Source organism: Hypanus sabinus, chromosome 4 (assembly GCF_030144855.1).
Source record: "Hypanus sabinus isolate sHypSab1 chromosome 4, sHypSab1.hap1, whole genome shotgun sequence".
In the NCBI taxonomy this organism is placed as follows: domain Eukaryota; kingdom Metazoa; phylum Chordata; class Chondrichthyes; order Myliobatiformes; family Dasyatidae; genus Hypanus; species Hypanus sabinus.
The window spans coordinates 44,753,550-44,778,434 of NC_082709.1; positions in this window are offsets into that span (position 1 = coordinate 44,753,550).

A 24,885-nucleotide genomic window follows, 5' to 3' on the forward strand; every position below is an offset into this window, starting at 1 on the left:
GGGAGGTTAGTTAAGAAGATTCAGTCGCTAGATATACATGGTGAGGTAGTAAATTGGATTAGACATTGGCTCAATGGGAGAAGTCAGAGAGTGGTAGTGGAGGATTGCCACTCTGAGTGGAGGCCTGTGACTAGTGGTGTGCCACAGGGATCAGTGCTGGGTCCATTGTTATTTGCCATCTATATAAATGATCTGGATGATAATGTGGTAAATTGGATCAGCAAATTTGCTGACGATACAAAGATACAAAGTGTCGTGGACAGTGAGGAAGGTTTTCAAAGCTTGCAGAGGGATTTGGACCAGCTAGAAAAATGGCAGATGGAGTTTAATACAGACAAGAGTGAGGTATTGCACTTTGGAAGGACAAACCAAGGTAGAAAATAGGTAAATGGTAGGGTACTGCACAGTGCAGTAGAACAGAGGGATCTGGGAATACAGATACAAAATTCCCTAAAAGTGGCATCACGGTAGATAGGGTCATAAAGAGAGCTTTTGGTATATTGGCCTTTATAAATCAAAGTATTGAGTATAAGAGTTGGAATGTTTTGGTGAGGTTGTATAAGGCATTGGTGAGGCCGAATTCGGAGTATTGTGTGTAGTTTTGGTCACCAAATTACAGGAAGGATATTAATAAGGTTGAAAGAGTGCAGAGAAGGTTTACAAGGATGTTGCCGGGACTTGAGAAACTGAGTTACAGAGAAAGGTTGAATAGGTTAAGACTTTATTCCCTGGAGTGTAGAAGAATGAGGGGTGATTTGATAGAGGTATATAAAATTATGATGGGTATAGATAGAGTGAATGCAAGCAGGCTTTTTCCACTGAGGCCAGGGGAGAAAAACACCAGACGGCATGGGTTAAGGGTGAACGGGGAAAAGTTTAAAGGGAACATTGGTGCGGGACTTCTTCACATAGAGTGTGGTGGGTATCTGGAATGAGCTGCTAGAAGTGGTAAATGTGGGCTCACTTTTAACATTTAAGAAAAACTCAGACAGGTAAATGGATGAGAGGGGTTTGGAGGGATATGGTCCAGGTGCAGGTCAGTGGGATTAGGCAGAAAAATAGTTTGGCACAGCCAAGAAGGGCCATAAGGCCTGTTTCTGTGCTGTAATGTTCTATGTTCCATGGTGCCAGACAGGGTAGCTTGAGTGTCCCAGAAACTGACGACCTGTAATTTTCACACACCACTATCTCTAGAGTTTACGGATAGTGGTGTGAGAAACAAAAGCAATCCAGTGAGTGTAACTCCTGTGAGTGAAAATGCCTTGTTAATGAGAGAGGTCAGAGAAGATTAGCCAGGTTGGTTCAAGCTGACGGGAAGGCAATGGTAAACCATGCGTTACAACAGTGGTGTGCTGAATAGCATCTCTGTACACAAACCATGTCAAACATTGAAGTAGATGGGCTACAGTAGCAAAAAATCTACTGAGTGTGTACCTATTGCCTTGACACTGGAAACAGTTCAGCAGCTCAATGATCAGTCTTTTCTTGGTTCATTTTAAGCAGTTAACAAATGAATAGGTCCCAAAGGACATTTGGTGTCCAAAAGGGTCTACAGGTGAAGTTTCATTTCGGTGATGGCATGTATTTTTTCATATTTTAGAAATAAAACATGATTAACTGTTATTGCAACTGTTTGATTGTTCTCTGCTGAATTGAGCAGTATTAAAGTTCAGGGAAATGAGAGTTTTTAGTAAACTTTGTGTCAATTCATAACGTGGCTTCAGCTTCAGGCTTCTGATTGGTTCATGAGAAATGCACCAATATGTTGCAAAAAGAAAGTAGTGAATTACGGGACTGTTAAGGAGCTTTCTATCAATACTGGTTCATTATTCTAAATGCAAGGTTTGTTGAGGTTCCATAATTTACAAAGTTGATGGAGAGATTTTTTACCAACAACTAATTCCTTCAGAAGGAAAACAGCAGAGTTCATTTAAATTCCATTTTATTTTGCTGTTTGCTGGTTTCGTTCACCTCTTAATCTCATTGTGCTGAATTATAATCAAATATATAACTTCCCAAAGATTTGTTTTAAGAAAGCAACCTGGACTTGTTAAACGTCATATTGATTGACTATAGCTCAGCATTTAATACCATCATTCCCACAATCCTGATTGATAAGTTACAGAACCTGGGCCTCTGTACCTCCCCCTACAACTGGATCCTCAGCTACCTAACCTGAAGACCACAATCTGTGCAGATTGGTGATAACAACCTGGCTCTCAATGTCAGTAAGATGAAAGAGCTGATTGAGGACTTCAGGAAGGGTAAGATGAAGGAACACATACTAATCCTCATAGAGGGGTCAGAAGTGGAGGGAGTGAGCAGATTTAAGTTCCTCGAGATCTCAGATGTCAAGATCTCGGAGGATCTAACCTGGTCCCAACATATTGATGTAGTTATAAAGAAAGCAAGACAGTGGCTATATTTTATTAGGAGTTTGAAGAGATTTAGCATGTCAACAAATACACTCAAAAATTTCTATAGTTGTACTGTAGAGAGCATTCTGACAGGCTGCATCACTGTCTGGTGTGGAGGGGCTACTGCACAGGACCGAAAAAAGCTGAAGGAGGTTGTAAATCTAGTCAGTTCCATCTTGGAGGCTAGCCTACAAAGTACCCAGGACATCTTCAGGGAGCGGTGTCTCAGAAAGGCAGTGTCCATTATTAAGGACCTCCAGCACCCAGGGCATGCCCTTTTCTCACTGTTACCATCAGGTAGGAGATACAGAAGCCTGAAGGCAAACACTCAGTGATTCAGGAACATCTTCCCCTCTGCCATCCGATTCCTAAATGGACATTGAATCTTTGGACACTAACTCATTTTTTTAAAATACACAATATTTCTGTTTTTGCACTTTTTAAAAATCTATTCAATATATGTAATTGATTTACTTGTTTATTTATTATTATTTTATATTATTTATTAGAATTTTCTCTCTGCCTGATTATGTATTGCATTGAACTGCTGCTGCTAAGTTAACAAATTTCACGTCACATGCTGGTGATAATAAACCTGATTCTGATTCTGATTGAGTTTTGCGATGTTAGTTTAACTGCAGTTCAAAGACTGTAATCTTATCTAATCTAATTCCTGGGTGTAATTAATTCCTAGACTAATGTCATAAAACAAACTGAAGTTCAGATAGGAGTAAATAGGAAATGGTTTGGTGTTTGATAATGCTATCATTAATGGGTTATGACTCCATCTGGGATGATAATGAATAGGGTTTACTTTTCTATTCCTGTTGCTGTTTGGGTGGAATTCTATTTGTGTAGTTGTTCCACCCTAATGCTGAATTTGTTTCCCTTTAGACTTTATACTTAATAGTCTATTTAGTTTTTGGATGAAGCAAATATGTGCCTCTGATGACATTTCCACAGCCTTTGTTTGGGTTCAGTTAAAATGAATGTTCCTTGTTCATGTCTTAAGTGTAGAAATCACCCAAGTGGAATGATCTGTTCAGATATTTGGTCTTTGATGTTGTAGACCTATATTAAGGAACACAAACCCAAAATAAATGCACAAGATGCTTCAGATGCTGGAAGTCGAGAGTAACACACACAAAATGCTGGAGGAACTCAGAAATTGGGCAGCATCTATGGAGATGAATAAAGAGTTAATATTTCAGGCTGAGGCTGGAAAGGAAGGGGGAAGAAATCAGAAAAAGAAGGCGGGGGAGTGGAAAGTACAAGGTGGCAAGTGATAGGTGAAGCCATGTGAGGGGGATGGTGGGTGGGTGGGGGAGGGGAGCAAGAGGCTGGAGGTGATAGGTGGAAAAGGTGAAGGCCTGAAGAAGAAAGAATCTGATAGGAAGGGAGAAAGGAAAGTATGAGGGGCACCAGAGGAAGGTGATAGGCAGGTGAGGAGAAGAAAAGGGGTAAGAGGGGAGCCTGAATGGGGAATGGAAAAAGAGAGCTGGGGGGAAAGTGAAGAAATTACTGGAAATTAGAGAAATTGATTTACACTCCTGCTTTTTAAGAAAATTGGATCAAGTAGTTGGAGTCAAGATATTGGAAGCAAGAAAAAACCAGACAGCTGTTCTCCCAAAAGCTGTAAGCTTGAAAATATGATTATAATCATTTTCAGAATACTTCATAATTATTGTCAGCTGGGTGGATGTTACATGAAAGACAACTGGATTACAATACCCCAAGATTCTGTAAGTCTTGTCTAAGCAGAGATTTTTTAAGCTGTTTTTCCAGGAGGATATCCAAGCTTATTAGATAATTATAGCTTATTTCTTCATCTGTTTGATCTTTGAATTTGTTATACCCCTGCAGCAGCGATACTGTAGCAATCTTAATTTTTAAACAATCAGTTGTTGAAGTAATGCTGCAGTAACAGCACTTTAACAATTGCATGAAATCGAAGTTGTGCACTGAATTCCTGGTACCGTGCCTACGGGAAGGTGAGGATCTGTGAGGAGGGAAGGTGCAGATATGGCAGAATGATTCCAACACTGAAGGAACTAAACTATGAGATACATTGCATTAATTTGTCTTGAGTTCCTGTGAATTTGAATGAGTGGTGATCTAATCAAGGCACCCAAAAAGATAATGTGATTTCATGGAAGGATGTACCATTAGTTGTGTAAATCCAGGAAAGAAAGACATAATAATTGTGTTGGAACTAGGCCATGTAGGAGCAAAGTTAAAGCTCAGCCTCTCTTCAAAGTCAAAGTCGGAATAAGTTTATTGTGAAAGTATGTACATGTTACAATATTCTACCTTGAGATTCATTTACAGACGTTTACAGGAAAGTAAGGAAATACAAGAAAAATTATGAAAAACTATACATAAACAAAGTTTGACAAACTTTTCCCAAGAAGACAAACCAGATTAATTGGAATTGCCAAAACAGCATTTGGTTAGGTAAGTGTATTGATTACGGAGAAACGGTTTGTAAATGAAGATGAGGCACAAGTCAACCACAAAATGTCACAATGGCAGAGCATACTGCAGTAGCAGAATAGATTAATCCTCTACCAAGATATGACTGTGAAACATTTTTTTTGTCAATTTTCTGGGAGGATATATGAAGGTTATCTTTTTAGTGTGTGGCCAAAAGGCTGGTCAACCTGTCCAAAGAAAGAAGCTAAAGGAACATGTTATATTAACCCGGGAAGTGCTTGTCATTTATTTTTCTGAATGTTTTTAGAGCCGTTTGTTATAAGGATAACTGATCTAAAGTGAACCTGATGCTATTTGTAATGCTAATCAGCAAGAAATCAATCTGCAAACGTATTGGCACACACAAAATAAGAGCAGATTAATGGTGTGATTCAGATATATATATCCCTTCTCCACTCTGATATCACCACTTCTGCTTGTAGGTAGGTGGCTATAGGAAAAGAGAGTAGTGCAGGCGTATAAGCCGTGTTTATTATGCCAGAACTAAACACAAAGGATGAAGCTTCTGAATGAATGAGATGATTTAATACACTTGTTGCAGTAAAACATTAGCTACAATAAGTTCCACAATGAAGAGTTCATCTAAAAAGTGCTACCTGTTCCTCTTGCTTTCAGAAGCTGGTATTAACTCTGCATTCCTGTTATTTCATGTCTCTTCTGCAGATCTCAACCTGCTTCACACTACAAAGGCAAAATATATCAGATAACTTTGATCTTCCCTCTTGTGCTCCACGGGAAGATAATAACACCATGCGCTTGTCAGCCTGCAGTGCTCTCCAGTTACCACTGTGAAGGACAAGTGAAGGCGGGTGAGCTATTAAATAGATTATGACCGGAGCTGGACACTGTAGCTAGAAGAGACGGCATTGTAAACGAGGCTGATGTTCCAGCTCTTAAGACTGTAAATTGCTTTCTTGGATTGTTTTGATCTGGCTTTATTGAGGTCAGATAATAAAAGGCGGCCTGGTAACTCCAAACAGAGTGAGTCAATTGTGACAATGATTTCATTGTAAGCTTCAGCAGCCCTATTAATGTGGGACACATTTTGAAATATAAATCAGAACAGCACAAGTCCTTTGGCCCATGATGTTGAGCGATATTTTAATCTACTCCATGGTCAATCTAACACTTCCCTCCCACATAAACCTTCATCCATGAGCTTATCTGTGTGTGCCTTACTAGTTGTGGCAGCCATATGTTGTGAGGTATTCTGAACAATTCTGGCTTTTGAAACCTAGGCTGCTTCTGTTGACATGTGGTTCTACCATGGGTACACCATTTTGCCAAGAGATTAGAACTTCTCACATTAACAAAAACCATTTCATGGATGCTTGACACTTGGTGTGACTCGGGAGTTCAGAGGTTTGGTTTGAAAGCCCTGCAAGGGAGGTGGCTCTCTAGATTCTCGGCTGGTTCACAACCTTCACAGTGGAGGTGGAGATACCACCCATTCAGGCAAGCTGAAGAGTGTGGCTCATAATTCTCAGTGTCATTATATCACAGAATGAAAAGACAAAGCTCAACTGAGATCATTAAGATTGAGCGTGGGTGGGTGGGGGGGTGCTCAAGAGAACATTAGAGGAAAACCCATCCTCACTCCTATTTCGCTGTGAGCATGTTTCCATGCTGGGATGGTGATGTTAATGAATTTACTCTCATACTTATTGTAGTCTTAATGTGTCTAATACTGCGTGAGGAGATATTGCTGGTTTGTGAGACTGTTGATGTTGCCTGTTTACTCTGCAGGGAGGAAAAGTACTCACAAACATCCAGGAACCATTCCAAAAGATTTGCGCTTTGTATGGCTGAAGTGCAAGTCAGATCTTGGCTAATCAAACTGGGAAATTCTGGTCTGAAGATACTGTACTTATATAAAATATTCAACTCCTTGGAAATTTTCACATTTTATTGTTTTACAACATTGAATCACAGTGGATTTAATTTGGCTTTTTGACACTGATCAACAGAAAAAAAGATTATTTCGTGTCAAGGTGAAAACAGATCTCTATAAAGTGATTTAAATTGAATCCAATTATAAATCCAATTATTTAATTATATCCAATTAAAATAATTGATTGATAAGTATTCACCCCCCCCCCCCCTTTGATATGACACATCAAATTATCACTGGTGCAGCCAATTTATTTTAGACGTCACCTAATGAGTTAAATGGAGATCACCTATGTGCAGTCAAGGTGTTTCAATGCATTGTAGTAAAAATACACCTGTATCTGGAGGGTCCAGCAGCTGCTGAGTCAGTATTCTGGCAAAAACTACACCATGAAGACAAAAGAACACCCTAAGTAACTCCACGAAAAGGTTATTGAAAAGCACAAGTCAGGAGACGGATTCAAGAACATTTCCAAGTCACTGAATATCCCTTGGAGTACAGTTAAATCACTCCTCAAGAAACGGAAAGAATATGGCACAGATGTAAATCTGCCTAGAGCAGGCTGTCCTCAGAAACTGAGTGATCATGCAAGAAGGGAGGTCATGAAGAGACCCATGACATCTCTGGGGAAGTAACAAGCTTCAGTCGCTGAGACGGGAGAAACTGTGCATACAACAACTGTTGCCCGGGTGCTTCACCAGTCACAGCTTTATCAGAGAGTGGCAAAGAGAAAGCCACTGTTGAGAAAAACTCACTTGAAATCTCAGCTAGAGTTTGCCAGAATGCATGCGAGAGCCTCTGAAGTCAGTTGGAAGAAGGTTCTACAGTTTGATGAAACCAAAACTGAACTTTTTGGCCATCAGACTACACGTTATGTTTGGTGTAAGCCAAACACTGCACATCATCAAAAACACACCATCCCTACTGTGAAGCCCGGTGGCCGCTGCCTCATGCTGTGGGGATGCTTCACTGCAGCAGGCCCTGGAAGGCTTGTGAAGGTAGAGGGTAAAATGAATGCAGCAAAGTACAGGGAAATCCTGGAGGAAAACCTGATGCAGTCTGCACGAGAACTGTGACTTGGGAGAAGATTTGTTTTCTAGCAATGACCACAAAATAAAGCCAAAGCTACACAGGAATAACTTAAAAACAACAAAGTTAATGCCCTGGAGTAGCTAAGTCAGAGTACAGACCTCAATCCAATTGAAAATTTGTGGCTGAACTTGAAAAGGGCTGTTCTCTCAAGATTCCCATGCATTTTTGTAAAGAAGAACTGGGAAAAATTGTAATGTCCAAATGTGCAAAGCTGATAGAGACCTATCCACACAGACTCAAGGCTGTAATTGCAGCCTAAGTTGCATCTACTAAATACTGACTTGAAGGGGGTGAATACTTATGTAGTTAATTATTTTGTGTTGTATATTTGTAATTAATTTAGATCACATTGTAGAGATCTGTTTTCACTTTGACACAAAAGAGTCTTTTTCTGTTGATCAGTGTCAAAGAAAAACAAATTAAATCCACTGTGATTCAATGTTGTAAAATAATAAAACATGAAAACTTCTGGGGGGGGTGCGTGGGGTGTGAGTGAATATTTTCTATAGGCACTGTACAGCTGTGGTTGTCATGAGGGCTTCTTTGTTGAGATTTGAACACAGAAGATGGAAAATTTGGAGCATGAGGAGTCTACTCAGCCCTTTGATCCAGAAATTAGTGGCTTCTACCTTCCTGAAGTTTACAGAGCCATCCAGCATAGAAACAGAACTACAGCTTTTTGAACTGTGCTATACTTCATCAGCAATTTGAGGAGATTCGACACGTCACCAAAGACTCCTGCAAACTTCTACAGATGTATGGTGCAGAACATTCTGACTGGATGCATCACAGCCTGGTATGAAGGTTCCAATGCACAGGCTGCAGAGGGTTGTTGACTTGACCAGCTACATTACAGGTATTGGTCCATCCCGTAAAAAAAGTTGGGAATCCCTGATTTAGAAGAATGTGTGGTGATCCATTTGAAACATATGACACTCTGGAAGCTTGACTTAATCTGCTTTTGCTGCATTACAACTAAAGAGTGCCAGCTCCATCTCCTTCAAGATATTGAATGAAATTTGAATCAGTGGAAGCAGCAAACAAGACAATGCATAGTTCTGAATATGGCCACAGTGAGTTACAGGGTCCGTAATGGATCAGGTGTCCTGACGTCGGCAGTGTTTCCCTTTTCATACCCAGGTAGGCTACAATCTAGAAGAGTGTGCTCTTATTGAGCAGAATGGGGAATGTTTTATCCCTCTTATTACTAACAAGGAATCACTACTTATTGAGCTGCCCAGTCAGTGCATGCCTTGGAGCTCAGACTGTTGGCAATTACGTGAATGCTGGGTTCCTTGTGCTGAGCTATTGGGGCACACTCCCAGCCACCTGCAGCTTTTAACTTTACCAACTCAATAGAGCCCACAGGGAATGATTCTCTAAGGGTGAGGCCATTTCAAACTGGTGTGCAGTTGGCATTGGAGTCTGCATTAAGCTGAGTGAGATTGGAATCAGGTTTATTATCACTGACATCTGTCATGAAAGTTGTTCTTTTGCAGCAGCAGTACAGTGCAAAACTCAAAAAAATGACGAAGTTACAAGAAGAAATATAAAACAGTGTGAATAGTGAGATGGTGTCCATGGATTTGTGGTCCATTCAGAAATCTTACAGCAGAGGGGAAGAAGCTGTTTCTAAAAATGTTGAGTGTGAATTTTCAGGCTCCTGTACCTCATCCTCGATGGAAGCGTCGACAAGAGTGAGGGGGGATGCTTAAAGATTGAGGCATTGCCTATGGAAGATGTCCTCGATGGTGGGGAGGCTAGTGCTCACGATGGAACTGGCTGGGTCTCCAACCCTCTGTGGCTTTTTTCCAATCCTGTGTACTGGTGTCTCCATACCAGATGCTGATACAACTAGTCAGAATGCTCTGCATGGTACATCTGTGGAAATCTGCTAGAATCTTTGGTGACATATCACATTTCCTGAGACTCCTAATGACACATAGCCTATGTCTTGCACCAATACATAGGTCTTGTTAAGAACTGTTCAGGACCTGTTCCAGCTCAGGATTCAGGGAGTGAGCTGGACTTGAGCCATCGCAAATTAATTTTTTCTAGTGAGGAGCTGAATAGGTTTTTGTGTCATACAAAGCACAGGTTTATCTTACCAAATATAAATGCAATTTCCACACATGTGCATTTCAAAGTTAACAATATACACATTCATTTCCCTCAGTTTCTCTCTCTTTGGTTTGACAGAATAGGCACCTATAAGATAAGGGTAATTGAACAGGGGCTTTTGAGAATTAGATAACACGTTGCACTCAAAAGGTAAACTTTCCTAAGGAAGTCCATCTTTTATTGCGATTGCAAACATGCACTGGCTTCAGACTAATTATACAGGGATGAACACAATGATTGGTAAACAGTCGAACGTTTAGTCTGAGCGACCATGGCTGGACATCTACCTCACTGACCCATGAACCATCTGTGCACTTTTGTTGTCTGAGACCTATGTCATTTGACCCCCCCCCCCTTTAATTTTAATATGGTTTATTAGGATTTAACCCTTTCATTGCATCATTGATGTAATTGTTCTTGTTAAACACTATTAATGTATGCAAAAAAATGATAGGGCAATGCACCCTCTAAGGTTTGAAAATAACAATATTAGATTCTTACTGGACCTAAGGTGTAACTGTTATACCTGGAACAGATTTGTCTGATATCTATCTAGAACTTAACTTAAATTTTACTGGAAGATAAATTCTTGGGCGTTTCTCGAGAATTTCACCTTGTTATGATTTCGGTAGCCTCGCACTTAGTGCAAGTGCCTCAGAGTCCCAGAAATTAAAGTTTAATCTTGACCTTGGCTGCTGTCTAGGTGCAGTTTTCATGTCATTTTTGGGGCTGTGGAATACTCTGTGGGTCCTCCAGTTTCCTCCCACATCCTAAAGTCAGAGTCAACAGTTGTACAGCATGGACAAAAAGTCCTTTGGTCCATCCTTGTCCATGATGCATAGTCAAGATAATCACCTTTCCCAGCATTTGGCCATATTCCTTTACACCCATATCATCCATGTACCTGTCCACACACTTCTTAAATGTATCAAATGGCCCTGCCTCAACCACTCTCTCCGGCAGCTGGTACCATATATCTAGTACCTGCTGTGTAAAAGAAGGCGCTTTTCAGCTCTAACCTTATAATTATGTCTTCTTTAATTCCTCAAACCTGAAAAAAGTCCTTCTGAGTTAAGTTGATAGATTAATTGTCTTTTATTGTGACACTCATTAAGTGTAGGTAAATGTCAGCAGAGTCGAAGACAAATTGATGGTCATGTGTAAGAGAATAAGGTGCAGGGGCAGAAAAAATTAAGGGGAAAATGGATCAACAAAATTACTCTGTTGGGAGCCAGTGTAAATCTAATGGGCTGAATGTGTTTCCTGTCATGTTGAGTCAACTAATGCCATTCAGTTCTTGTCCTATTTTCATAATTCTGCATAGATGCCTGACTTGCTGAGTTCCTCCACCATTTTGTGTCTGCTCATAACTTCTCCTTTTGAGAAAGCATATCATTTGTCCATTAGCCAGGAGTATAATTCTTTCTTTATGTAAGGGGAAGTTTCCCAGTTTGATTTGGCTGGACCTATGCTCTCAGTGGAACAGAATTCTAGATGGGTTTGTGACATTAGGCAACAAGGCAAAACTGTATTAGACAGCGATGGGAGGTAGATGCTGGTAGGGGAATAAAGTATGGAAATTAAAGTGAATGAAAGGGGCCAAGGAAGCAAGAGTGCTCACAACTGCTGTAACTATTTTGGACTGGCAGTGAGCTCAGGTTACCAGCCAGGTAAGCTTCTTACATATCCTGCCTGGTTGCTTCAACTGAGATTCTGAATGAACACATATTCTCCAGTAGGTGGCAGTGTTTCCCACCTTTTCATCAAGATTTTAACTTTCGGAGGAAAGGATTTACTTGTTTGCAGTTCAATGAAGTAATTAAGGACTGCATAATTTTGTCTTTTACTACCTTTTCAAAGCAAAGTAAGTTTATTATCAAAATACATATATGTCATCAAATACAACCCTAAGAATAAATTTCTTGCTGGCATTCACAGTAAATGAAAGAAACACAATAGAATCAATGGAACCAAGAGGACAGACAAACAACCAATATGCAAAAGAGAACAAATTGTGTAAATACAAAAAGAAGGAAAAATAATTAACAATAATAAATAAATAAATAAATAAATAAGCAAGCAATATTAAGAACATGAGATTAAGAGTCCTTGAAGGTGAGTTCATAGGTATGTTGGAATAGTTCAGTGATGGGGCTAGTGAAATTATCCCCTTTGGTTCAAGAGCCTGATGGCTAAGGAATAATAACTCTTCCTGACCCTGGTGGAGTGGGTCGTGAGGCTCCTGTACCTTCTTTCTGATGGCAGCTGTGAAAAGAGCACATGGCCTGATGGCCCTTTACTTACTTCAGAGAGGCCTTTGACAAGGTTCCACACGGAAGGGTAGTTAGGAAGGTTCAATCGTTAGGTATTAATATTGAAGTAGTAAAATGGATTCAACAGTGGCTGGATGGGAGATGCCAGAGAGTAATGGTGGATAACTGTTTGTCAGGTTGGAGGCCGGTGACTAGTGGTGTGCCTCAGGGATCTGCACTGGGTTCAATGTTGTTTGTCATATACATTAATGATCTGGATGATGGGGTGGTAAATTGGATTAGTAAGTATGCAGGTGATAGATACTAAGGTAGGTGACATTGTGGATAATGTAGGTTTTCAAAGCTTGCAGAGAGATTTAGGCCAGTTAGAAGAGCGGGCTGAACGATGGCAGGTGGAGTTTAATGCTGATAAGTGTGAGGTGCTACACCTTGGTAGGAATAATCCAAATAGGACATACATGATAAATGGTAGGGCATTGAGGAATGCAGTAGAACAGAGTGATCTAGGAATAATGGTACATAGATCCCTAAAGGTGGAATCTCATGTGGATAGGGTGGTGAAGAAAGCTTTTGGAATGCTGGCATTTATAAATCAGAGCATTGAGTATAGGAGTTGGGACGTAATGTTAAAATTGTACAAGGCATTGGTATGGCTGAATTTGGAGTACTGTGTACAGTTCTGGTCACCGAATTATAAGAAAGATGTCAACAAAATAGAGAGAGTACAGAGAAGATTTACTAGAATGTTTCCAGGGTTTCAGCACCTAAGTTACAGGGAAAGATTGAACAAGTTAGGTCTTTATTCTTTGGAGCATAGAAGGTTGAGGGGGGACTTGTTAGAGGTATTTAAATTTATGAGGGGGATAGATAGAGTTGATGTGGATAGGCTTTTTCCATCGAGAGTAGGGGAGATTCAGACAAGAGGATATGAGTTGAAAGTTATGGGGCAAAAGTTTAGGGGTAACACGAGGGGGAATTTCTTTACTCAGAGAGTGGTAGCTGTGTTAAACGAGCTTCCAGTAGAAGTGGTAGAGGCAGGTTCGGTATTGTCATTTAAAGTAAAATTGGATAGGTATATGGACAAGAAAGGAGTGGAGGGTTATGGGCTGAGTGCAGGTCAGTGAGACTAGGTGAGAGTAAGCATTTGGCATGGACTAGAAGGGCCGAGATGGCCTTTTTCCGTGCTGTAATTGTTATATGGTGGGGGTCCTTGATGATGCCTTCCTGCAGCAGCTCCTCATGTAGGCGTGTTTCCATTGGCTCTAACATATTTAAATTATGCTTCTTTTTGTTTTAAATGTACTTACTTTGTTGTAAACTAGTCACTTCAATGTGGTTAACCATAATAAAAGTTAAAGCCATCTTTTGCACTTTTTATTTATATTTGTAACAGAGTGATTTTTTATGTCTTGCACTGTACAGCTGCTGCAAAAGAACACGTTTTATGACATATGTAGTTGATAATAAACCTGGTTCTGATTCTGAAAGCCCTAGAAATTCAATTGTGTAGCACAGCCTTTTCGAGTGTTAGGCAACTAATTTCCAGCATGACACACTGTAGACCTCAATGTACAAGTGCAGCAAATGTAACAAACAATCAGACTTCTGCATCCATTTGAGTGCATGGACCACACTTGCGTTGCAATGAATTTCATTTCACCCTGGTGTATTTGGCAATAAACAAATCTGGATCCGAACATGGTACGTAAAATGCACAGGAGTGTTAATCCATTTGCATGTGTCACTGGCTGGTATGCAGGGGCTACTGCACAGCATCAAAGTAAGCTGCAGAGAGTTGTAAACTCAGTTAGCCCCATCATGAGTGCCAGCCGTTCTACCCAGGACATCTTCAAGGAGCGATGCCTCAAAAAGGTGGGGTCCATCATTTAGAATCCACATCACCCAGGTCATGCTTTGTTCTCAATGCTACCATCAGGAAGGATGTACAGAAGCCTGAAGGCACACACCCAATGATTCAGGAACAGCTTCTTTCCCTCTGCCATCTGATTACAGAATGGACATTGAACCCAACCCAATTGAACCCATGAATACTACTTCACTACTTTTTATTTCTATTTTTGCACTACTTATTTAACTATTTATATATACACTGTACTTGTTTTACTGTAATTCATGTTTTCTCTCTCCATTATTTTGAATTGTATTGTATTCCTGCTGAAAAGTAAAAATATTCACAATGTTAGGCCGGTGATTCTGATTCTGACAAGGAACTGACGGATCCCCTGTAAAGGTGAATAATGAATATACAATTAGAGCTCTTGGTGACCCATGCACTGAGCAGCAGGAAAAAGCCCCATTCCCTGTATTCAAAAGTGTCTTTAATTATTTCTAAGTTTGCTCTGCCCTGAGATGGAGGTGGTGCAGCTTTGACTGGGGCAGATTAAAGTCCTAATGCTAGTAGGTTGAGTGCACATCTCAAGGTTGTCTCTCTGTTTACAAATGCTGCTGAGGTCATTGTCCAAGTGAGTCTCCAGCACAGTCAGGAGAGGGAGGAGGGGGATCAAAGGGAAATGGTAATTGGCTTACTATTGTCACATGTACCAAGGTAGAGTGAAGACAGTTTTTTTGCATGCCATACATGTAGATTCACAACATCGGCACTTTGAGGTACCTGCCTGATGGTAGCAGTGAGAAGGGGCAAGTCCTGGGTTGTGGAGGTCCCTAATGATGAATACCACATTTTTGAGGCATTGCCTTTTGAAGATTTCCTTGATGGTGGGTAAATCCTATCATGGATCATAGGTTTGCCGTGATCACTGAAACTGGACAGAACTCAGAGGGCACCATGTAACCGAAACTCCTCGTGGGACACAAACATTTGCATCTCACCTTGCTTGTGCTAGGATACCAGGCAAATGCCACTCTTGCTTCTCCAGGTGACAGTGTCTTCATGATGAAGACAGAGGACGAAGCCACGCTTTGGAAGCTGGCCACAGGGGTGGTAATGCCCCGCCTGCTCACTGCTGAGTCGGTTCCACAGAGCCGAGGTTGCACACCATGCTGGCCAATTCATGGCAATAGTGGAATCCTGTTTGGATTCAAAGGCTGACCTCACTCTGATCAGCTTTTGATGATTCAGATTATAGGGGGAAGGATTCTATTTGCACGCTAGATGAAGGGTCTCGGCTTGAAACGCTGACTGCTTGTTTCCCTCCATACATACTGCCTGTCCTGTTGATTCTCTCCGGCATTTTGTGTGCGCTGCTCATATAATACGGTGCATCAAAAGCTTCTCACACTCCATGACCATCATGTAGTGTTGCCATAACCACTCTAAGGAATGTTGCAGGATAGGTTGCAGACTAAATTTTAGTGGGCCTGAGAGCCTGTAGTAGTACTACATCATCTAATAAAAGTCTTACCCCAATTCTTTTCTTAAGGACTTTGTCTTACAGGGGTAAACAAACTTGCACAATACAAGTCTAGTACAAATAAAAGTTCCACTCTTATTGAATGCTCTTTTCTCAGGGAATTGTCACTATAACCAGCAGTCTGACTGGCAGATTACTGGGGATCCACTTCTGTGCTGGATTGTTTTGAAATTATTGGATGGGACTGGATTTCTTTTATTTTTATTTATTGTTCCAGATCAGTAACAGGACCTTTAAGCCCAATGAGACTGCACTGTGCCATTAACCCACGTGAACAATGAGCCATATGTCTTTGGACTGTGGGAGGAAACTGGAGGACTTGGCGGAAACCTACACTGTCGGGGGGAGAGCATACAAATGCATTACCAACAGCGACATGTCACCAGTGAACCTGGGTCACTGGAGCTGTCCTAGTGTTACGCTAGCCACTACGCTACTGTGCCGCCCAATCTTGTAGCCAGGCATGGAGAGCATCATTCTGAAAAGTACTTTTGTGATTTCTCGTCTCTAAGTGAGGGTTCATCCGCTCGCCCAGCACTGCGGTCCTTCTGAAGAGTATGTCCAGAAGCTGCACCAACTGAGTTTAACCGTCTTCTCACCCATCTGTTTCCTTGACTTGCAACTAGTAGAGTTGCTGCCTCAGAGCCGCGGTCACCCAGGTTCAACCCTGACCTCTGGTGCCGTCAACATTCTCTCTAAGACTGTGTGGGCTTTTCTCTGACTGCTCTAGTATCTTTCCACGTCCCAACGATAAACAGGTTGGTAGGTTCATTGGCCACTGTGAGTGTGTTGGTGACTGGTAGTTCCTGTGGGGGAACAAAATGGAATTAGTGCCGTTGAGTGCTTGTCAGTCACCATGGACTCAGTGGGCTGAAGGTCTGTTTCTCCCCCCGTACATCTGTATGATTCTATGAGTTTCACCTTCCCTTTGCTGAATGGATATCCCACAAAACCCCGCGCCAGCAGAGTGTCAGAGGTGAATGGAGACCTTGAGCTCGCTTCCCAGCAGGTTGTGCTGGAAGTTCAGTTGCAGTACTTGGCATCATTATCTGGGGCCTCCTCAGTGCCTGTGGCTTCTTGCTCACATCTTCACACAACCTGACTGATGATTTACTGTGCAATCAGAGCCAAGTAGGGTGTTCGCACATCCTAAGAATGTAGATAATGACAGTGCTTTGAAAACAGGCTTTGAAGGTTCTTCCTGAATCTCTTGGACTCCTGGTGGCCGACATTAATGCTGTACTTTACAGTCTCCACAGTCTGTTGTCGCACCCAGTAGGAACTCAGTGTCACGCAAATCCAAGGTGATGTGCCATTTGACAGGTAGATATTCAGTTTCAGATCAGTAAATGGGACCAGCAAGCACAGGGTGGGACGATGCACCTGATTCTATAGCTAAAGGGAAGTTTTTCATTCTAAGCTTGTTGATAGTACTTAGCTTGGACTTGTGTGAATTATCACTTAATTCCTTTTTTTTGTGTCACAAGTGGAACTACCTGCTACCTCAGTTAAGGCACAAGAGACTTCGGATGCTGAAAGCTGGAGCAACTAATAATTGTCCGGGGTCAGCAGGTAGAGCGACATCTTTGGGCAGGAGAGCAACCATTGTCATTTCAGTCTTGTTACAGGCTTTCAACCTGAAACATTGTCAATTCCTTTCTTCCCACAGACGCTGCAGTGTTTTGGCCCGAAACGTCGACCGTACACTTTTCCATAGATGCTGCCTGGTCTGCTGAGTGCCACCTTCCTTGATGAGTTACAAGGAAAGATTGAACAGGTTAGGACTTCATTCCCTGGAGTGCAGGAGAACGGTGGGAGATTTGATAGAGGTAGGCCAGATTAGGAGGGGTAGAGATGGGGTAAATGCAAGCAGGCTTTTTCCACTGAAGTAGGGTGAAACTAGAGCTAGAGCTCGTATGTTGAGGGTGAAAGGTGATATATTCAAGGGGAACCTGAGGGGCACTTCTTCACTCAGAGGGTGATAAGAGTGTTGACCAAGCTGACAACTGGTTTGATTGGAGTAGTTACGAGAAGTTTGGTTAAATACACGGATGGCGGAAGTACCTAGACTATAGACCAGGTGCAGGCTGATGTAACTAGGCAGAATAACAGTTCAGCAAGGACCTTGTGAGCTGAAAGGTCTGTTTCTATGCTGTGGTTCTCTATGATCTCATTGAAACCGATCGAAAATTGACAGGCCTAGGTAGAACTGATTGGGGAGGGTATGGCCAGAGGGCACAGACTCAAAACAGAGTAGTATCTCTTTAGAAATGAAGAGGAATATTATTAGCCAGATGGTGGCGAATCTGTGGACTTCATTGCCACACATGGCCGTGGAGGTCAGGTCATAGGGTGTATTTAAAGTGGAAGTTGATAGGTTCTTGATTATTAAGGGGTCATGGGTTACAGGGAGATGGAAGGAGAATGGAATTGCGAGGGATAATAAATCAGCTTTGATGGAGTGGTGGAACAGACTCAATGGGCTGAATACTCCAATGTCTTATGGTGTTGGTTTCATTAGCCTATGCGGTAGAGGAGAGGCTGTAGTAATGCAAGCAGCTTCCACAACTGTGGGACTTCCCTCTGCACAATGAAACAGGCTATATTTTAACTGCGAGGGTATCTTGGAAATATTTTGTAAAATGAAAATCATAGCAACTTTAATGTAAAATATACTACAACCTCATCATTAGTCTTTATCTCCCCTCTCCTCCTCCTCCTTTCCCTCAAGTTGTTTTATCAGCTCAATCTGCTGGGAAAGGGAAAATCAGAGACCCTTCCCTAATACCCTGGAGATGAATATGCACAGAACACTGTTATAGTGATGTAGCAGCTCGTGATAATTATGGTGATCCAATCATCTGGTTAGGGCCTCAAGTGACCCATTTATCTATGCAGAGGATGTTCTCCGCATGTGAGAAATGCAATGATGCCTCCCCCTCCCCTTTTGCTGGTGGTCTCCTACCTCTTTGGAGAGATGAGTGTTGATGTCTTGAGTTAATGAACGAAAATAGAAATGTAGTGGCATGCAGCTCACTTTTGACATTTGAACCAAGATCATGGATTTTTATTTGTCTTTACTCCAGGTGTGGGAATTGTCATTCCTGGAGAAAACCTTAAAGCACCAGGTGGGTATCTGGGCTCTCCTTGTGTTATGCCTGTGCCCCAACTCTGAGGGGCCGAAGGGTACAAAGTAGCCCCCTCCTTTTTGAGAATCGCAAGATCGCTATTAACTCAGGTCAGGAGACCCAGGAAATGAGAGAAAGACACGCAGAATCCACAAGGTGTTTGGAATGTCCTGGCCCCTCAGCGATACAAAGCCATGGGAAATGGCCATTGTCTCTTGGAGACGGAATTGTGTATTGAGCACTGTACTTCATGGAAGCCCTCAGGGAATGATCAGAGGGGGTTGGTTGAGGGATTGCATCATCCCAACCTGAGTGACATCTGAGACCCCGTGAGTCAGGATAAAAGAGGGTCTGGGGAACAATCCCTTTAGACGCACCAGGAGAAACGCTAGAAATCCCGTGACAGCGTTTAATAGTGACAGCTGGTGGAGGGCCCACGTGTGTCCTTTCCCATTGCCCGGGATTGAGGCCTTACCATGGAAGATGGCTTAGCCAAAGAAGAGATCACCACCGATGACATTTCGAAGGATCGGCATCATAAAAAGGAAAACAGGCAAGTTCTAAAAAACATCGTCTCTCTCTCTCCAACCAAAAGCTGCAGCCTGAATGAACTTGAGTGACTTTTATATTTCCATCGGACAATACATTATCCCCTAAACAACGATAGAGCTATTTCTTATTGATTATTATTATACTTACGCTTTTAGATTTAGTACTGACGACGTATATTATCTGTATGTTTGCATTGACATTATTTTTGTGTATTTTTATCAATAAACACTGTTAAAAATAGTACCATCAGACTTCAATGGACCTCTCTATCTTTGCTGGTAAGTGACCCAGTTACGGGGTACGTAACACTTGCCTCCAGAATTTGAGAACTTCTTCCTTTCCTTGCATTTATCTTATTTAGGACTTCAACATAAGAACATAATAAATATGAAAATGGGTGTGCCTTCTGCCCTGTTGAGTTTGCTCTGCCATTCAAAATGAACATGGCTGATTTAGCTGTGGACTCAGCTCCACTCATCCACTTTTTCTCCATAACTCTTAATTTCCCTGCTATGGAAAGATCTATCTAACAGTGTCTTAAATATATTTCATAAGATAGCCTCTACTGCCTCTAATTCTATATGCTTCTATAAGATCCCTTCTCATTTTTTAGAATTCCAGTCAGTAGAGTCCTAGGCAACTCAATGTCTGCTCATCTCTGGAATCAACCTGGTGAACCCCCACTGCACTACCACCAGGGCTAGTACATATTTTCTCAAGTAAAGAGACCAGAACTTCATGTAGTATCCAAGGTATGGTCTCACCAGTACCCCATACAGTTGCAGCATAACCCCTATGTTCTTAAATTTGCTCCCTCTAGCAATGATGATCTTCTTGATAACCTGTTGAGCATGCAAACCAATTTTTTTTGTGATTCAAGCACAGGCACTTTCAAGTCCCTCTGCACAACCCCATGTTGCAATATTTTATCATTTAAATAATAATCTCATCTTCTATTTTTCCTTCCAACGTTTTACTCCATCTGCTAGATCCTTGCCCATTCACTTAACCTATCCACATCTCTCTGCAGACTCTCCACATCTGTTGCACAATTTGCTTTTCCACTCAAGTTAGTGGCATCAGCAAACTTAGATACTCTACGCCCAGACCCCTCTTATGAATCATTCATGTGTATCATGAACACTTGCAGACCCAGCACCGATCCCTGTGGCACTCCACTGACTGCCAACCAGAGAGACACTCGATTATCTGAACTCTCTGCCTTCTACTGGTTAACCATGCTAATACATTACTCCCAACTGAATGCATCCTTATCTTATGGATAAGTCTTTTATTGAACACCTTATCACACACCTTCTGGAAATCCAGGTAGACAATATCCTCCTGTTTCCCTCCACTGCACTCATAATAACCTCAAAAAATACAGTAGCTTGTCAAACATCATGAATCCATGCTGTGTCTGCCAGATGAAATTACTTCCATCTAGATGTCTCTCTATTCCTTCCTTAATGATAGCTTCAAGCATTTTCCCAAATACAGGCACTTGTAGAAAGAGAAAGAGAATTTTGATAAACTTTCTGTAAATCTGGCAGCTCTCTTTCTTCTGCAGGCCTCCTTCTCTCCACAAAAGACAGAGTTTGTTCCTGCTGTCCGGCTGCCAAAGAAATAAGCTTTAAGGGTCGCCGCCCTTCACTGACTGACTGCCGACCACAATGTGCATCAGCTGTGTGCAGTTGAACCTGATGTTTTTACGATGTAAACCATTCCCAACTCATTTCAAATGAGCAACTTCACAGCTTTTGAGGGGAAACCAATTTGGCATAAATGAAAGAATACTTTCAAACATAACAGCCTCAGAACCCACCCCACCAGGTTCAGGAACAGTTATTACTCCTCAGACATCAGGTCCTTCAACTAGAGGAGATAACTTCACTCAACTTCACTCATCCCGTCACCGAATTAATCCCACAACCTATGGACTCACTTTGAAGGACTCTTCATCTCATGTTCTCGATATTTATTTATTGTTATCATTACTATTATTTCTTTTTGTATTTGCACGGTTTGTTGGTTTTGCACTAGTTGTTAGTCCATTAGTCAATAACTCTGTTGGTTTTTTTTTGTATTTACTGTGAAAGCCCAAAAGAAAATGAATCTCAGGGTTGTATATGGTGACATATACTTTGATAACTGGTTTATTTTGAACTTTGAATTTTCAACCCTATGTCTTTGTAATGTAGGAGCATCTGATGGTCACAAGAGGGAATATACAAACTCCTTTCAGACTGCAACAGGAATTGAACTCCTGCAATCAGTGAGTGCTGGTGCTGTAAAGGTTTGTACTAATTGCTACACAGGAATCCCGTCCCTCTTGTAAGTTGTTTAATAAATTCCACTTGTTAGTTTGACTTACCAAATATCTTCCAGTATCTTAAAGAGAGCAGTTACTTTCTGTGTGCTGATTGGAATTATGAGGGGTGATTGATAAATTTGTGGCCTAAGGTAGAAGGAGTCAATTTTAGAAAACCTAGCACATTTATTTTTCACCATAGTCCCCTCCTACATTTACACACTTAGTCCAGCGATCATGGAATGTATGGAATTTGGACCTCCAGAAAGTGTCCACAGCAGGGGTAATTGATAAGTTCGTAGTCTACGGTAGAAGGAGATGAGTTATACAACTCTCTTTACATGCACTTTGAGTGATTATGCAGAAAGTTTGAAGTTAATAACTCATTTCCATGACTGCTGGACTAAGTGTGTAAATGTAGGAGGAAAAATAAATGTGCTGGGTTTTCTAAAATTGACTCCTAACCTAGGCCACGAACTTATCAATCACCCCTTGTATGTTAGTTCCTAATGTCAACCTCCATTTGCTCCCAGTCTTTAAATGAATTGGCTTACAATCTTTGCCAAGTTTTACACATTCTTCTGTGCCTTCACCCATCCTTATCTTTGCAACTCCCTCCATCCGTAAGCACCTAAGCACTAATGCTCTGATCCCCAACTATACCATTGAACGTAAACCCTGACCCCTGCATTGATGCTGGTGTTGCTTGTCCCCACATCTTGTGATACTCTCTCTGCACCCTTCCAACAATCAAACTTTCCCACTTTAAAAGCAGCTTCAAAATTCATCTCTTCTCTCTGTTTTTATTGACTCTCTCTAAGTCTTTCCCAACAGTTTATGCGACTGAGAGGTCTTGTGAAACATCTAACTATTTTAGATGCACAATATAAACACAAGTTTTTTTTTGCCCGGTCTCCCGTTATATTTTTGCAGCTCGGAAAATGCGCTGAATGTCAATGAAAAGAAATAATGTTACTTTCCAACACTAGAGTTTAATATTCATTCTAGTTTACCCAATGATGAAGAAAAGGGGATATTGCTGCAGACAATTTTACCATAAATGGACAAAACAACATCAAGATAAAGGGAAGTATTGGGCATATTCATCCTCTCAAAATTCTCTGAGGAGGTGATTGTGGGGCATGAAGTCTGAAGATGCTGGAAACAGCATCAACGGAGAAAGAGTGAATGTTTTAGTTCATCAACTTGAAACACTAATGCTGGTTCTCTTTCCATAAATGCAGCTTCCTTTGCTGAAAATTTCCAGTGTTTTATTTCAGATTTATAGCACCCAATGTTTTCTTTTGAATTTCAATTGATTGTAGGACTTCCTGAACAAGTGATTTAGTAAAACTGAGATGGTCATCAGATCATGACATGAAGTCAATCAAATTGGTGACAGACTGGAATCACATTTGTCAAACTGGGTAAGGACACCAAGTTGCCTTCCATGGAGGGCATTTACAAGGACCCTCACCATCCACTCCATGATATTTTCTCACTGCTGCCATCAGGAAGGAGGTGCAGGAGCTTTAGGTCCTACACCACCAGGTTCAAGAACAGTTATTACCATTCAATCATCAGGCTCTTTATTAGCAAGGATAAAAGTTCGAAGTAAATTTATTATCGAAGTACATATATGTCACCATATACAAAACTGAGATTCTTTTTCTTGCAGGCGTACTCAGTAGTTCCAGGAACCATAATAGAATCAATGAAGGACCGCATCTAACATAGCAAACAAACAACCAACTTACAAAGGACAACAAACAGTACCAATACAAAAGAGAGAGGAAAAAAAACAATAAACGTCGAGAACATGAGATGAAGAATCCTTGAAGTTAGTCCATCGGTTGTGGGAACAATTAAGTGATGGGGCAAGTGAAGTTGAATGAAATGGTCCCCACTGGTTCCAGAGCCTAATGGCTTGGGGTGGGGTAATAACTGTTCCCAATCTGGTAGTGTGAGTCCTGAGGTTCCTGTACCTCAACAATCACCTCAACACTGAATAGATTCTACAAACTATGGACTCATGTTCAAGGACTCTACAACTCACGTTCTCAATAGTATCACTTACTTATTTATTATTTTTGTATTTGCACAGTTTGTCCTCTTTTGCACCTTGATAGTTTGCCCGTCTTTTGTTGGTGTGGCTTTTTTCATTGATTCTTTGTGGTTACTGTGAATACCAGCAAGAAAATGAATCTCAGGGTAGCATATGGTAACATGTATGTACTTTAATAATAAATTTAGTCTGAACATTTCAGAAACTTCAGGGTGATTTTAATGAACAACACTGCAGCACAGTGAAGGCCGGTCAGCCTAAGATAATGTGCTGACCCTTTAACTTACTTAAAAATCAATGTAACCCTTCACTCTGACTTATCACCTCCTTTTTGTATCATTCATGTTTAGAAACTGTTTTTAATTTACCAATGTGTTTCACTAGGATTTAACCTCATGTTTATGAAGCCCAGATTCTAGCAAAAGAGGTGAGAATTACTAGTTTTACACACCTCTACCTCTGTATTACACATAATTTAATTCCCCCACAATTGGTGCAAAATATAATAGATCACCAAGACTTTATTTAACCTTAAATATCACCAAGGAACTCACATGAAATGGGAGGTAGAATTTGTTATAAATGGACTAGAGGTGAGATCTTTCACTTTGCTTCTTGTCGATGGAAATTTATGGGTTCTGAATGGGGATAAGGTGTGGTGGGGGCATCAAGACAGGAAACTTGCCATGTCTATCCATAGCTTGCAGTGTAAATGCCGAGGCAGGTTGCCAATTACATATGGAGAAAGACAGGTGGGTTTGGATGCAGTTAGAAATAGGACTGGTTGGAATGTGAATAATAGTCCTCTTGTTAATAAAAATACTTGTACTTAAGGTGTTTGGCCATGACTTGATTTGTCCAGCAATTCATTGTAAATCCTTGATAATCTGGAAATTCTTCTAAATTACCTCACAGTGACTGATGCTTAGATTAGTGGCACCATCGCATAATCATTACTGCTCTCGAGTGTTCTTTTTTGTGCAAGGAAATTGCTTGCTATACTCACACCATGTTCAGTGCATTAACTTAAGCACCTGCAAAGCTGATAAACTTCATCTTAAATGGCATCAGGATACTTGGGGTTGTTCCAAAAATGACCAGTTAATTTAATTTCTGCTGTACTACTAAAACCAAAGCTACATTTAGTAGT